General features: G+C 40.6%; 1 long non-coding RNA gene across 1 annotated transcript in view; it reads left to right on the forward strand.

Moving 5' to 3' along the window:
• Window positions 1-1,407: 1,407 nt before the first annotated feature.
• LOC310896822 overlaps window positions 1,408-14,943 on the forward strand; it is a 31,856-nt gene continuing 18,320 nt past the window's right edge. The window contains exon 1 of the long non-coding RNA XR_014581861.1: window positions 1,408-14,687. This is a non-coding gene — a long non-coding RNA (uncharacterized lncRNA). The remainder of the gene's footprint in view (window positions 14,688-14,943) is intronic.

Genomic DNA, 14,943 nt, shown 5'->3' on the forward strand with positions numbered 1-14,943 from the left:
AAAACCAAGAAGTTAAAAAAAGTGAAAAAGAGTTATTTTCTGGAAAATGTGTTTTGGTGGAAAAATTGTGATCAGGTCAAGAGCCAATTCCCTCTGAGGTGCTCCAGCAGACTCCATTGCCTGAGGCCTGGAATCATTACAAAATATTGTGGATGCCAAAAGGGAGGTACACACTGGAAATACGGTGCATAGTGTTGAAGGACCAACCCATGAGGTGAGACAGTAGTAGGATCAAAAGGCTAGCCACAGATAATGAACAGAAGCCTACCCTCCCTGCTAATGGTACTCCACTAAATAAGGAAATACTGTTGCTCGTATTCTCATTACCTGCTACTGCTTTTACCCATGAGGCTAAAGCACTTGGGAAATTTTGCCTCTAAATTTACATTCTTGCACATGTAAGGGAAAAAAAAATAAAGAAAAAAAATATTTGCTAATATTTACAAACATATAAATGGTATGTTTGATATAGATCAGGAGTACAGCAGGAATCACATACGTCTTAGGCACAGCTGACTGTCACCACAATCCAAGAGCTGGACATTTTATTTCTGTAAAACAAACCCTGTATTATTACTTACCCTTGGCTTGCACACTTGTGTGTCCTGCATTGACCCTCACTGGGGTGAGTGTTGGATATAAAGCTTCTCTTCTTGTTGGCTTCACCGTCATCTCTTTCTAAATGTTCCTTTTATGGTGACTTTCATAACATCATAAAGATCTAAGAGCTCTCACAAGACCTTTATGGGACTTGATAGCAAGAAATAAAAGGGGCCATTGAACTGTGATGGACTACTTATGGGCCTTGAGTACCTTGTGCACTTCCACTGACAGAAGCCAGCATGAATATACAGCAGAGATAAGACATTTTCTTTGCAGCACAAATCACGCAACCGTGACAAGCTAGACACTAAAGAGCACTGTGTCACTGAGAAATAGAAACTGTAGATTTAAAGAAACTCTTCATAAGTGCTAAATATTATTCCTGCCCTGATCAGAATTCACAAATCCTGCCACATAACCAAAGGCCATCCAGTTTCCAGGTCCCAGAGGGTCTGCAGTTGGCATTGGAGCTTTCATTTTAGCCAGGGCAGACCTTGGCAGTATCCCCATTTTCACAGTTGTGTAATAGAAATACTTTGCATTCTTCTTCCACCTTTTATCAGTGGATTGATCTCCTCTAAAGACAGTAATGAATCAATGTTCATAACGCCAATGTAAATTGGGATTTGTTTTCCTTGTTCTGCAGATGGGAAAGAACGAAGAACAAAGATGATGCAACTTATTTAAAGAAGGCTTGGGAGAGCGAGACAAAGAATTCAGATCTGATATCCAAGCCACTGCCTTAAATTTTCTGTCAATACCCTTTCAACTTCATGCTATGCAATAAACATTCAAGCTGGGCATAAATACAAAGAAAAACTGTAGCTGCTTTTAAAAATGGGTACCTAAGCTCATGTGGTCATAGGTAGACATGAGGTGTACTAAATGTTCAGGACATCTTCAGGCATGTGATTTCACTGTATCTGTGTATTTTTTGATTTTTTTTTCTCATTTTCTAATAAGCACTTCTATGTGGGTATGCTGTGTTTTCCTTCCATGGTAGGCTGAAGTGGAGTTACCTCTAAAAGTTCAGAAAATATATGTGCATTTTTGAAGGTGAACTCCGGGACAGGACATTCAGTGCAGCTGGGCATCGATGAAGTATAATTAGTAAATGGAATTCCAGCCTCACCATTCATAATGTCCAAAGGGACAAGCAGAAATTTACCATCTTGTTAGTTAACTGTGGTAGCTAATTGTAATTCTAGACTATGTATATAGCAAATCCTCATATGGAGAGTGTGAGGTTTGATGTTTGAGTTCTTTTTGTCTAAGATCACTAATGGATTAATTCAAATGTGTTGCCTAAAGATCCCTGTTGAAAATCAAGGAGTGGGAGGTGTTAGGGACAAAATATATGGTTTCTGTTTTGTCAGGCAAGGTTGTGGGACTACTAAGGGACTTAAGTAGCACAGACAGGAATATGCCATTGCTGACATGCAATTATGAGCTACAACTATAACGGATCTTTATACAAATCTGGAACAGTGAACAACACGTCCAAATTTTCCACTCCTTGTTTTTGCATTTGTCAGAGAAATGCTCTTCATAAAGACTAGATTTCTTCTAGCCAAAGTATACAGCAATACTAAGCAAAGACTATCTCAGATAGATCCCTGTAAATACTTGTCTCATCAGAATGATTGTGTCTGCGCTTTTGGTTCTGCAGACACATTTTAATTTTGTTTATCTTAAGGCACATCTACACTAAATAATGGAAAACAGTTCAGCAATTCCTAATTTAGCATGCCCATATGGCTCTGTGCGGAGGACAAATGCTCAAGATAGTTGCTCAGGACCAGAAGCTGAGCGAGTAGGAGCTGAGCAAGCTGCCACAAGAGCAAGGCAGTGGCAGAGCCAGGCTGGGAGACCTAGGGTCTCCTGGGAGACCTGAAGGTAGGAGGGTGGAGGAGCTGGAGCCTGAAGGTGGAAATGGAGGGAGCCATAGGAATGTGAGAGACGTGTGATGATGTGTTGGAAGAGGTTGTTGAGGACTGAGATCTGACAGTTTAACGAGGGATAATTCCAGTGTCCAGAATTTCAGCGGCTGTAAGCACCTGCAGGGTGGCTGAGTGCCCTCCAGCTCCAGACAGCCACAAGCAACAACAGGTCCAGCTCCTTTCCTAGCTCTTTGCCGTGTGCCATGGACATGGCACCCAGATAGCTGCACAAAAACTAGTGGTCCCACTGCAGACACCTGAGACGAGATTTAATGCCATATGTTCCACTCACGAGCCTCACGACATATGTTGTTCACTTATCTGCAGCCTTTCTGCATTCAGCTGGCTATTTGCTAGGTACGTGTGCTTTACCTGCCAGGAATCCAAAGCATTCAGTGGCGTGCCAGCATCTGGGCAATTCCTGCCAAGCTGGAGCTGCCCCTGGCTCTGCTGTTATATCCTGTCTGAACAGCTGCCAGAGCTTTGGTCTTCGCATTCTCTTGATCCATCTCAATTCTCAATATTAGTTAGAAAGTGAGCTGAGGGCACGTCATTCTGTGCCTGTTTGAAAAGGTCTCTGTGCTTCCTATGCACTATGTGATTCTCTTAGTTTCATCCACCAAGTAGCAGTGGTCTTTATGTGACCACATAAGGATGGCTTGAGAAAGCCACCCTAATTTAACTTGAAGAGTAAGTATTGCCCAGGCAAAGCTGTACCACTGTAGTAGGTGGGCCACTGGACATCTGGACACAAGCTCTGGGCAGAAAGAGTGGACACATAGGGGAGGACATGGAAGTATGGAGCTAATAAAACAGATATCTAAGCTAGATGCTTATGTGTGTGTTATTAGGAAGTCTCTGGAGCATAATTCAGCATGCCAATATTGGATGCACTGGTTATGGAATTGCTTCCCTGGGCAGTACTCCCTCTGGGTGTCTACATGAGGAAACTGTATCAAGTTTTTCATTAGCTAATTATATGAAGGTAATGAGAAAAAAATACACCACATAGGCAAGTACTTAGACAAACCATTATCTCTACTTAAATTAACCACCAATATTCTGAAATAAGGTTACCTACATAACCTTTTATGTTGGTACAAAATCTCTTTTAAGTTATATGAGAGTAGCTTTCTCTTGCAAGCAATCCACGAGTTTCATTTTGCAGTATAAATGAGATCCTTTGTGTGGTCTTTTATTGTCATTGGTTTGACATTTTTTTCCTTTACAAGATCTTGAAATCTGCATATTTCCTGATTTAGATTTTAATCTTTGGGGCAGAAATCATGTTTGTGGGTGTTCGTACAGCAGAATTGGGTCTTGCTTTATGGCTGTGGTTTGTAAATGTTACCGCAATATAAATAGTACATTAATCATTAATTATATTGTTGATACATTGCTATGTCCTGCGTGGTGGCACTGTCTATTACTCTTTGGCTCCTCACAGAGATGATGTCAATACATTTCCATAATCAAAACATTTGTCTCAAGTCATGGCTGCACTAGATCCTCCTGGAACAGATTCAGAAACAGAGGCTTTGCATTGTGAACTTCAGATGCCTAAGGTAACACCCATGTCACAGACTGGTAGATTTTTCATAAGGTTAAAAGTACTAGCTGAGGTACGTGCATTAAGCCATGTGCATTTATACACAGTTTGATGCATCTGAGAATCTCCAACTGCTTTGCCAACATTATTTGGCTTCCTATAATGTACAAAAATGTTATAATCTCAGTTTAACTCCAGGATAAACTAGCAAGTTTTGTCAGCACTGTTACAAAAAAATAAGAAAGTAGATAAAAACCTGCCTGCTTGTTGCTTATAAGAAATGAGTAAATGCTGGACTCCACAAATTGAGTACAGATATATAGATATATGCCAATTTTTTGTGATAGCTAATGACTAAAGCATTGAGTTTTTTGACCTGAATTGATGTGATCGTCAAGGTCATGCTGGAAATTTGTGGATACCAAAAACAATATAAAACAAAACCAAAACGAACCCCCCAACCAACCAACCAATCAACCAACCAACCGAAAACCACCAGACCTCCTAACTCAGTAAATTACAATTCCTGAATTACAGCCACTGATGGTGCATTCCACAACAGCATTTAACTATATAAAGAGCAATGTAAGACAATTTCCCAGCTATCTGAGGCAAGTGAGTCAAAGCTTATCCAAACTGCCTAGGGATTAAGAGCTTGGACTCAGTTTTGTAGTGCGGGTTCCTTAATCTCAACAGGAGGATTGGAGGTGTCCACCAGGAATGTCCTTTGCCTGATGACTGGCTGTCCTGCAGAAAGGGAGCCCCAGGTTCAATGGCCCTGAGGCTGAGGATGGCCAGAAACTGACTGTGCAAGTGGTAGCTGCAGGAAGGGGCTGTTCTTCCACTTCATATATTTGTGTTCAAGTGCATGACGGAGATGTCGAAGCTCAAGAGCCAGTTTCAGGTTCTGTCTCACAAAAGCTACCTCCATAGCTGAGTTAAACTACTAAATTAAGAGACAGAACTTCAGACACATCCTTTTTTTCATGGTTTCTTTTCGCATGGCTCAGTGCTTTGTATATTGGGATGCCTGTTGCCAACCTCAAAGTTAAACATCTGCCCCTGCTTGCTTGTTGTGTTGGACACCTAACTCAGCACCAGGGGTTCCTTTCCCAGAGGTGGGTACACACAGTTTAGGTACCAGGCGTCACACATCCCTAAAACTTTTTAGAGAGGGTCTTCTAAGATTCCTCAGAACCACCATAGCTCAGGTATACAAAATCCTTCTTTGATATAGGTCATCTAGAAATGACTTTAATACACAGAGAAGATGCAGCACTTTAATCATCAGGGAAAGCAAGAAGTAGCTGTGGAAGAAATGACTGGACCTTCTGATCAGGGACTCAGAAGACCTTGATTCATGTTATTACTTCTTGCACAGTAAAGTTATAGGCAAATCTTGTCTCAATGCCTCAGCTGACTACTGGTGTGACCCACAAAAAAAGTGTGAAGGATGGGAACAAAGGTCAAAGGCAGAAGCAGTAGTCTGAGTGATTATAATTCAAGTTAAAAGAACTACTCACACACATAAGGAGAAATTACTGCTAACAAGCCCCACCTTGTATAAGGCTTCCTAATTTGTCCAGGCACTGTCATATTACAGCAGTTTATTTGCTTCTGAGAACACACTTGGCAAAATCAGTAGTAAATTCTTTGAGCTTTACAGGGAAAAAGGATCTCCACTCTGGAGCTGCGCCTGTCTGACCCTTTCCTTTCTGACTGTCACGATCATCTGCTACTCTCTGTGCCCCAGTAACACTATGTGGCTTCATATGTAAACCACAGTTCTGACTCACACCACTGTCAGGCTGTCTCCACATCAGGTGTCTCTAGAGCGGAGAGGCCAGGTACAGCTATTTCACGGGTGATGTGAAAATGCTGATCAGCAGAACATTAGGACCTGGATGAATGTTTGATTTCTTTTCCAGTCTTATCAGGCAAATGACTCCAGGACTCTTAAAATCAAGGTGCAAGAGTAATTCCATTGTTTATTCATTATTAGAAATAACCCTCATCATTCAGTAATGTGTTGATGTTTATCAGAACAGGTCAAGTGTGGCCATGTGTCTGGAATGGATTGTAGCATAAGTGTTAGACGTTAGACAACCAGTGAAAGAAATTAAGAAAATGGAGGGAGGGGAGAGGTAGGACAAAGGTGACATTTTTCAGCTGGGCTGCTAAAGAATGTGAATATCTAAGTACTTTTCTTCCATTTTAAAAGTTTGCTTCTGGTAGATAATATTAGAGAAACAAGATTCTGGGAGAGGTCTGGAAGGAAAGATTGCATTCTTAGTAAGTAAGGAGAAGGGGAGGTGTTTCATGGAGGGGGTGGAAAAGAAAACACAAAGGTGAGATCAGCAGAGACTTTTCACCAGTGAGACTTCATTTACAGCATGCAAACTACCAGCTGGCCCTTGCTATTCATTTAGAGGAAACTACAGAACTCTTTAATCACAGTCACCCATTTTATAGTGGTGTCTTAAATTCACATGCTTATCATATGCTGCAAATGTACTAGAAGATAATTAACCAACTCTAATGAACCTTGGCACAATCAAGTATTCTCTTCCAAGATTCAGCTGGGTAAAGGTCACTGATTCTGAAAAATTAACTCCTTGATCTAATAAGACCCTGAATCACCTCTCACTTCAAAGCTGAACTTAAGAAATCCTCAGATATTGTTTATCTATCTGTTATGTAAGAGCAAGTCTATCCTGTCATTTAATTTAAGCTCTTTTGCAGCATCATTTTCAACATAAAAGTCGCCTTATTCCTCATGATAAATCTTAAAAATATCTTCTCTTTCTGCTCCCACAAAATTGGAACATTTAGCATTGAAGTCCTGTAAAGATAAGGTGCTCAATCTTATTATTGGAAATCACAGTGACATTACAGCAGCAGTAGAGCAGCAGCAGCATGCTGGATGCCCAACAGAAAATTCATAAGGGAAAATTCCTACCACCGTGGAGGCTGGAATACACCCAAAAGCAGTGTGTTATGCTGTGCAATCTGGTTTTGCACGCAATCTAACCCTAACCAGTACAGAGAGATGGGATTGCATGGGAAAAGTCTATGGTTTTAAAACATTTAAGAGTACAAAGTAACAGAGGGTGTTCGGGCACTTGAAAGAAGTAGGAGATTTAAGCATAGTTGCAATGAAGGGGGTGAAGCATATGATTAGTATTAGTGGGTAGAATTTAGAAGACCAGAAAAGGATAGACACAAAGGAAGCGCATGAAGAAGAAGCCTAGGATTAGGTGTATGGGAATATCATGGGTTAGCCTGTTCTTTAAAGATGTTCAGACTTGAATTCTTCATATGAGCTACTGGTAGACAGTCCAGACTTGTTTGATACATACCCAGGTGGAAACCCTGATTAATTCTGCCTGTCCCTGACAAGAGCCCTAAAACCCGGACAAGCACAGCAGATCTGGAAGGCCTACAGTCATCAGAATAGCTCTGCTTGAACTAGAGGTGCATTTGTTGCAGGATTTAGCTCAAAGTTTCCAAGTCGTACAGTGGTTATCCCAGCTAGAGTGTATCACTGTCCCTTTAAGGGAAGCAATATCAGCAACCCCAAATATGTCAGCCCCCACTCCTATAAATAACAAAAGAATCACTTGGAGATTGCATAGCTTCCTTCATATTTAACTAGTTGCCATAGCATCTCTGCTGTAAAACTATGATAGCTACAGCTGCCTAATGGGTCTCGAAGCTCTGTCAATTGTGTTTCTCTCTCTGCCTGGAGAAAAGTAGGAAACTAAGCTTCAAAGAATTTTCTTGGAGCATAGCTATGACTATCTGATAATGTCTCGTGCCTTTTTAGAAAGTCTTTAAAGTCTTTAGAAAGTCAGAAAAATACCAACTTATGAAAACCAGGAATGAAGAATTGAGGTACATGTTCAGGCAACCTCTACTCTGCCTGGCTTGCGCAGCCCCCATCACACGAATAGCTCCCATCCCCTGGATGCCTTTGAACCGTGCAGGGGGATGTGGTTGCACTTGCCTTGCAGCCAAATTCCTGGCGCACCTCGCCCCAAGAACACCAGATCTCTTACATTTGATAAGCCCTTTGCCTCTCTTTTATAGTCTGTTCGTCTTTATGCACTTGACGCAATCTAACCCCACGCTCACCTGTCATTAAACATATCATGCACAGACAGCTACCAGCAAGCTGTTGACATCCTCATTTCTACCACCGAGGTGTCTAGGAGCTCTTGAAGGTACACAAGACACACAAAGCCCTCCTTTGATCAAATGAGGGTCCTGTCAAGGAATTTGCTCTCCCACCCCGAGATGGGAATGGTCCATCTGGATGACCTTTCAACACAAGTTGCAGCTGTGTTGAAAGGCTGTGACAAATCCTTCTGGCTAATCACACAGGGAAGGTAGCTGGAAGATTTGCACCTAGCCCCAGTGCTATTGACAGGAAAGGTTATGACTGTCAATGTTTGGTGGAAAAAATCTTCTATTGCCATTTTTTCAGAAGTGGGAGTTAGACCTCAAGGGATGCTTGCTTTCAGTGCATGTAAGATCTGTCAATGAATTTATGAACCTCCCTGATGTGAGAGCCGGGTGAGGATCATGCCTCCCACTCTACAAGTACTAAAATGAGGCAGAAAGTTGAGCTAGGAGATGGTACATCATCAAAACTTCATCCATGTGGTGTAAAGATTAGAATAACGGGGGATCTCAGAATTAGATGTACACATTAATTCTAACTAATACGGTTTGAACCCATAAAGATTCTTTTTCTGCTGATATTTTTTATGAAGATACCTAACCCCCAATAACTCTAAGGTAAACCTTTTCTCAGCACTGTTGTCTGGAAAGAAGTGTTTAATCATCTGTCTCTTAGAAGTATCTTTTTTTTTTTTTTTTGCATAAAAAATAAATCTTTGCATGAGTTTCATACTTTAAAAGTCTAGTAAATACAGAAGAGCATATGTATGTCTCCTGACTACAGTTCAGTTCTTCACTATTTTAGACTTCACCCTGCTTTAGGAGTAATTGCTTTTAAACTCTATGAATGGTAGTTTGGGTTTCCTCTGTATTATGTCAATGAGCACTTTGAAAGCTCTGTCAGCTAAAGAAATTATAAGCAAAACCAACTGTTCAGAACAATAAAAATAGCCTCTTGCTCTGCCTCTGTGTTTCCATCACCTGGTTGCTTGCTGGAGGCCTCTTTCTTATGAGTCACTGTGATCAGAACAGTTTGCTCAGCTGGATTATCTACCAGAGCTCAGGCTATGTTATGAGCAATATAAGTTATAAATTAAATTATAGGCAATGTGATGCAACCAAATATTTGCATACCACTGAGTTATATGCTCTATAAATACATAAATACAAACAGCCATGATGTTTTCTTTGTGGTCACATTGGTTATTTACTATAGTAGGTGTCAGTTTCTAGAACAATTAAGATATCAAGTAAGTTTAGAAATGGCTTGTATTTATTTATGTCGGTCAGATGTGTGGGTAATATTGAGAAGTACCTACCATTAAAGGGCACTAACCAGCATTGCCTTTTCAAAGCTAAGTCTGCTAGATGACAGCAATACCATTCCTGAGTTGTTCTCCTGGTATTTCAATTCTTCGTTGGTACATAAGAGAACATTCAGGAGCTGTTATTTGTTTTCCAGCTGTTGTGGGCACCTAATGAAAAGCAGGAGGAAAACTAAGAAGATCATATGGAAATTGCTAATGAAGTAATATGAGCACCTTTCCAGTAAATATATGTTTGAGTTTAATGCAGCAAACAAACAAAAACCCACAAGAGCCAGGCATTCTTCTGGTCTTTGTTCTCTGATTTGCTGCTAATGCCAAGCAGCCTTGAACAAACCCCTTGCCAGCCTCCTCGGGTGAACTCCTGGCAGCAGGGCACCGTTTTTCTATCTTCATCCACCACGGGTGCATTTCAGAGACACAGGATAGGCTAGTCCTGATTTCTCTGAAGACAAGGTGGTCTGAGGAAAAGAACTGGACAACTACAATGTATTGTTAGAAAAGCAATATGTGGGTGTGCTAACAACTAAGTGTTCAGCTTCTTTGCCCACTCCCCTTTCAACACAACAAAAAAGCAACAAACACGACAGAATCAGCACTAACATCATCACTATAGGGTTATCAGCATCCATGATTTCCTTCCTATTTACCACATTTTGAAGTAGAATCACATTTTAAAGCAATGCATGGAGTTAGTCAGCGGATGAAGTACTTCAAATGATTAAGTCCTAATTGTGTATTAACTACCTAAAATACATTTTAATATCATAAAATCTCATTATGGACTTAATTTTAACGACCCTCCAGCTAGTACCAGAACTGAAAGCACAGCTGTTTTCCCAGCTATCTTCATGGTAACTGGAGCACAATGATAGACTCTTTGGCTGTTGTAAGCTTTTTGTCTGAGATTTTGGTGTGTATCTGAATGCCAGACAAAGATGCAGGCATTGTTATTCTTTTTGAGAACTAGATTGGCCCTTTTTTTTTTCAGTCAAACTGGAAAAAAAATGAAAAAAAAAAAAAAGGCAAATAACCCCCAGTATTTTGTCTGTTTTGAATTACAATACCTGTTTTCCTCTTTGCTTCTGAGGTAAGCTGCAGAGGCAATGTCCTGCAGAAATAATTCACTACCAGTTTGAACCTGCCCTGGGAAAGATTTAAACTTCTCTTTTCAGAAGATGTGTGCCAGCATCTTGTGCTGGTACAGTACAGAAAGAACTGCATAAGCTTAAGCCGGAGATAAATTGGTTGAGCTAAAATGAAATTCTTCAGCTGGATTTTACAGAAGTTAAAGAAGGGAATTGTTGCAATGGCTTCTGCCATCATTATCTATTCATTTGTAAACATGGATTCCTCAAAAGTGTCTAACACTTCCCAGCAGCAAAGATTTAAATCCAAGGGAAGATGAAGCCTTTTATGAGCAAAGCGGGTAAAGACATTCAGGCAGCAGAATGTCCACAGAAATAACTTTCCAGCCCAGTGGCTGGAACACAAAACCCTCATGAAGGAGTGAAAAGGGAATACTTTTAGGATTCCTAACATCTCTCAGTGTCATCCATTCACGAGCTGTGATGTGGCTGACATCTGTCTCTCTTTCCTGAGGTATTGTCCTGTACTACTTCATCAGGTACTACTTCAACATGTACACTGATTTCCAAGCTATGATCTACCATTCACGGCACTTGGACCAACGCTATCTGTAGGGATTATCACATGCAACTGCAATGACATCAAAACAATTATATCTATTTTGTTATTATTAACTATATCTATTATGTAGATATAATTTTATGAAGAAGCAAAAGAATCATGACCAATGTCCTTTGCCTTTGCATTCAAAGCACATGTTTGGTCAAATATCCAAAGCCTGCATGACAGAATAACTGATCCCTTTTCATTCATTCCTAATAAGTTCAAAGCAGCCCATCTGGAGCAATAAAATTTGTAGGGTTGCTTTGGCTTCTGCAGTGGCTTTGTCTCCGTGACTTCACTTGCTAACAAATTTTAACTTACCTCACAAAGCACAGTGGTTCCCTAATAGTAGTGTAAATTGCATGTAGGAGTTATAGAAAGCTTTATAGACTAGTTTTCACTTTTAGATAACTTTCAGATCCTCCTTCTCTTCCAAAACAGAGAAAGGAGGGCAATTATCTTCTTTCACTGGAAGCAAGACAGAGCCCGTGATTAAATTAGGTGTGCTAAGGTAGGTAGAAAGAGTTAGCAAAGCCTACCAAGGCCAACTTGATGCCTGTACTGATGGCAGTATGTGGGGAGGAGGACTACTAAGAAGTCCACAGTGGCAGAGGCTGGGTTGGTGATGCAGGAGTCTGGGAGCACATGAAAAACTTTGAATTTTTTACTACAAATGTGCAGTTTTTAAACGTGAATGCCATCCCTAGCTAAGGATCAGTATATCCCTGCGATTTTTTTTCAAAATACTTTTTTTTTTTCTTTCTGTTTCAAAACACCTACAAAGTCTCCCTTGGCTGCTGTCTGTCTGTCTGTGCAGGGCTGGAGCAACACACTCCTGAGAGCGGTGGCTCAGGCCGAGATGGGGCTGGAGCTGCCAGACCTTCTTCAGAGCTCCAGGATCTGGAGCCAGCAGAGGAGTGTCTGGCAGTGACAGCACAGCATTCAGCTGTGCAACACCCCTATCCTCCTAATGCATTTCACACTCAGCAGATTGAATTGCTTTGGTCGTCTCATTTATTTTTCTTCCAGCAAACAAAACAACTTTTTCCATCCTTTTCCTTGACAAAGAGTTTTGCCATATGCTCCAAATCAATTGCAACCTTTCTGATGCTTTGTTACCGCCCACATCTTGGGCTGCGTTCAAAAAAATGGCAGCTTAAGCATTTCTGTTTCTGCTTCAACCAAACTAAAATTGAAACATCCTGTTCACTAATTCAAGGGTTAATGTGTCTTATCACTCCTCTCTTACTCTGTATATGAGCTGCCTCTTAACTAGAACTGAACCGATTCCACGCTGTAAATAACATCTATCTGACACATTTTTGTCTTTCTGCATGGATAGTTGTCATGAACAGAAAGGAATTTGCTCATATTCATTCACTGATCAGCATTATTTAATGACTTAAGATTCCCTGCTTATCTTTATTTGATTTAAGGCTGCACTTCATGCATTTCTGTCCCTTTCAATGTGCTGCCATCAGTTCTTGTGTATGGACACAGTCGGCTGGACTAGGGGGCTGGTCCGGAAGCAAACAAATCCTCCTTTTTTTTTTTTTGTAGAACTCATTCTGAGCAGGGGCTGCTCCCATGTCTGCTTAGTGAGCACTGCCATGGCCCAAAGGATGGGTCAGAGGTAGAGGAGCCCTCTGCTTTCAGTGGCAATGGGAACTTACATGAGCTTCAGCTTCTGTCCAATTCTGGAAGTATCTCTTGGGCTGTTATCGTTGGAGTTGGGTAGAGCATAAGATATCCACGTACCACACCAGCTGCTAGTGAGGACGTATTTATAACAGCAGAACTGTCCTTCATTCAGGTATGGTCATCCACCTATCAACAAACCCTGCTGCTATAAAGCACTTTGCTCTGTGAATAATTGGGTCAACCCTAGGGTATCTGCTGGCACAGCACATACTGATGAGGAATCATGCCCCTTTCCTCCCCATCTGATAAAAGTAAACACACAGAAATCTGTTGGCTAGTTCAGGATCTGATTTATTTGGTAGGATAGGGAAAAGAAGGCAAATATTCAGAGCATGAAAACTGCTTTAACCCAAGATTTTTATCTCCAGTACCTCAATTCTTTCCTTCCCCCTCTTCTGCAAGAATGCAGGCCACTGGGGAGGTCACCTGTGCCCAGAGATGATTAGAAGCAATGCCAGTGTGGTCCTCCACACCGCACATCTAGCCCTGGTGTACAATGACTATTGCTTTGTAATCCCTAGCTGAATTGTGTTTTACAGGTACCTGGCTACTACTTTTCAACCTGGGTTCACTGAAACTTTACAATTCTTTGATACACTTTTTATTTCAGTGCCTGTGGGCACTCATTAAGTCATTATTCTAGGAATGGAGAGTTGCACTTTCAAGTTCCATATTCTCTCTCTCTCTCTCTCTCTATTTTTTTTTTTACTTATCTGATATTTGCTGCAAATTCACTTTGTTTCTATTAACCCACTTGAATTTGCTGGTGAGAACTTTCAGTAAAAGCAAAATAGAAAGGAAGGAAAAGAGAAGGGATGCAAATGCAGAAGAATAAAAGAAAATCACATCTCTACTGATACATATGCAGTCAAAACAAAATGTGATAAAGAAGGAAAAAAAATTAATTTGGGTGATCTAATTTATTTAATTCAATTAATTAGTTTAGAACTATAAGGTTAATCTCCAATAGGAAGACTGTCGGTATAGCTAACCTAGTACAATTATATTCAGGGACAAAATCAATTACGTTTTTAAATGAAAAGCCAAAGAACATTTTTCCTCTACTACTCCAAGTCTGCTTTTGCAGTATAAGAGCAAAAGCAGCCAAAGTAACCTAACTTAGTTCAATTTACATCATATGATAGAAAAAGTTTCTGTCACATTCTAAATCATAGAAGTTTTTTAATGCTCTTAGTACTTAGCTAAAATACATCAAAAGTTTCCCCTATACTAGTCCTCAAAGATACACCATAGGAATGTTATATGACTGCAAAGAGAAGAAAGCAGTTTTGATGGAAAGAAAGGAAAAAGTGAGCCATTCACTGGAAAATTTGAGAACAGCTGAGTTTGATAGATAACGCCTTGGGAGGAGATGAGAATTCTCCCCACCTCTTCTCTTCAGCTCAACACCCAGCTGATCCCAGCTGATCCAGTGCAGCTAAAACCTACGGAGCAGACTCTGATTATCTTTCCCTTGCTGCCTGGAGTGTCAGGAGTTAAGTTATTGCTGTTTGTATAGTCCTTTGGCTTCTGGAGACACAGGCCCCATAGGAGTATTACCACTTCAAAGAGGCTTAAAAAAATGATGAGCCAAAATGACAGGAGATAGTGGGGTGAATCTGCACTCATCTGGGCGAGCAAAGACAGAGATGATTTGGATTCATTTCAGGTTACTACATTGATAGGGGAGCATTCGTAAGTAAAAAACGCCGTTTAGGTTGATTTCAGTCCAGCATTTGTTTCCAATGGCCATTTTCATACATTTGCCATTGACCAAACATAAAGCCTAAAGATTGAAAGCCAGAACACCTGATTGCATGGATTGAGGTTTACCTTAGTCCTGGAGTTCAGTTCCCTAATGTTTTGTTCCACAAATTTCTCAAGAATTCACTGTCCTTCAGGCAATTTACACATTGTAATTACCAATGGACTACACAAGTGTAATGAGGAA

The sequence above is a fragment of the Anser anser genome (genome assembly GCF_964211835.1).
Source record: "Anser anser genome assembly, chromosome: 3".
NCBI lineage: Eukaryota > Metazoa > Chordata > Aves > Anseriformes > Anatidae > Anser > Anser anser.